The sequence below is a fragment of the Echiichthys vipera genome, assembly GCF_963691815.1.
Source record: "Echiichthys vipera genome assembly, chromosome: 2".
NCBI classification, from domain to species: Eukaryota; Metazoa; Chordata; class Actinopteri; order Perciformes; family Trachinidae; genus Echiichthys; species Echiichthys vipera.
Genome location: NC_139827.1, coordinates 1662586 through 1664566, shown reverse-complemented (window position 1 = coordinate 1664566; position 1981 = coordinate 1662586). Strand labels below are relative to the sequence as shown.

The 1981-nt window shown below is 31.1% G+C and overlaps 1 protein-coding gene across 1 annotated transcript in view; it reads left to right on the top strand.

Moving 5' to 3' along the window:
* Positions 1 to 486: 486 nt before the first annotated feature.
* Positions 487 to 1981, top strand: part of LOC310954984 (UTP--glucose-1-phosphate uridylyltransferase-like) — a 14657-nt gene continuing 13162 nt past the window's right edge. Inside the window, exon 1 of the mRNA XM_083924697.1 lies at positions 487 to 779. The gene's annotated coding sequence lies outside the window, so the exon portion shown is untranslated. The remainder of the gene's footprint in view (positions 780 to 1981) is intronic.

The following is a 1981-nucleotide window of genomic DNA, read 5'->3' as shown; positions in this document are numbered from 1 at the left end:
TTAATTGTAAAGATATAAAATAAAATGATATTAAATATCTCAAACTTATAAACACTAAAAACGTTTTGTTCTTTGTTATAGGAAATAATATCATTTGAATAAAGATTCACACAAATATTAACGTAAATAAAGAAGAATGATGAATATTTGATTGTGTTGTTTTATTTTTAAATATATTTTTCTATTATTTTTGTTTTATTTTATATAAAATCAGATTCCTGTCTTTCTAATTTTATTTTATAATTATAAAAAAAGTTTTTAAAAATTATATTAATAGTTGAATAAATGTCAATGAAACTTAAAAAACTTCATTTTAATAAATAAAACAAAAATAAATGAAGTGTGGTAAAAATAGACCATCCTGGGTGGGCGGGGCCTGTGGGCGGGGCCTGTGGGTGACGCCCTCTGATTGACGGGCACCTTCCACCAATGAGGCTTCGTCTTTAACAAGCGTGCGTGCTACGTCATTACGTTCGGAGGGCGGCTGTCAGCTGCACGTTAACGGCAGCAGCAGGTGAAACGGAGATTTCCCCGTTAAACCGGAGTCCTGCGGGTCTGAACCGGAGTCCTGCGGGTCTGAACCGGAGTCCTGCGGGTCTGAGCCGGAGTCTGAGCCGGAGTCTGAGCCGGAGTCTGAACCGTCCAAGGTGGTCCCAGGTGGTCTCAAGCGGTCCCAGGTGGTCCCAGGTGGTCTCAAGCGGTCCCAGGTGGTCCCAGGTGGTCTCAAGCGGTCCCCGGTGTCTCCCCGTGAGGTTCTCCCGGTTCCTCGGCTGTGTCAGGTGGGTAAACAGCACCGTGACACACACACACACACACACACCTGCTGCTGCTGTTCTGACTTACTTAAAAGTGCTGATTCAACTGTGACAAGGCTGAAAATAACATTATTATAAATTATTATAAATACATAAATATTTAAATTAATGCACATAATTATAGAAATAGAGAAATAACTGGAAACATGTAAATACATGTAGAAATAAATACAGAAATGAATAAATGATTAAATAAATAAATACAGGAATAAATAAATAAATACTTGTGTGAAATCGAAAGAAGTTTATAAATAAATACAGCAATTAATAAATGTATAAATAAATAAATAAAAACAGGAGAAAATAAACAGCCATGGTAATAAATAAGGAGTTACTACTGAAATAAATACATATACAAATAAATACAGGAATAAATAAATAAGTGTATAAATAAATACAGGAGTTACTACTGTATAAATACATATAAACATAAATGAATCCAGGAATGAATAAATAAAGTAGAATTAAATAGAGAAATAGTGACGGACAGTCAAATATTTACAACATTTAAAATAGAATTAATACTGAGTCGACCTTTAACACGTGGCTGTAAAGGTCGAGCTAAAGTTCACGATCACATGTTTATTTCAAATAAAACACATTTACACACAGATACAAATGTAATAAAGTGTTTTTACTTATTTATTTAAAATAAAACACATTTACACACAGATACAAATGTAATAAAGTGTTTTTTACTTATTTATTTAGAATAAAACACATTTACACACAGATACAAATGTAATTAAGTGTTTTTTACTTATTTATTTAGAATAAAACACATTTACACACAGATACAAATGTAATAAACTGTTATTAAATTTAAATAAAACACATTTACACACAGATACAAATGTAATAAACTGTTATTAAATTTAAATAAAACACATTTACACACAGATACAAATGTAATAAACTGTTATTAAATTTAAATAAAACACATTTACACACAGATACAAATGTAATAAACTGTTATTCATTTAAAATAAAACACATTTACACACAGATACAAATGTAATAAACTGTTATTAAAGTGAATAATTGTGCACAGGCTCAAACTTAATTAAAATGAAATGTAAGAGCTGAGCCTGAGAATAAAGTTATTTAAACAACAGTAATTCAACGTATGTGTAAATAAATAATGCATTTCCTGTTATTAAACCGTG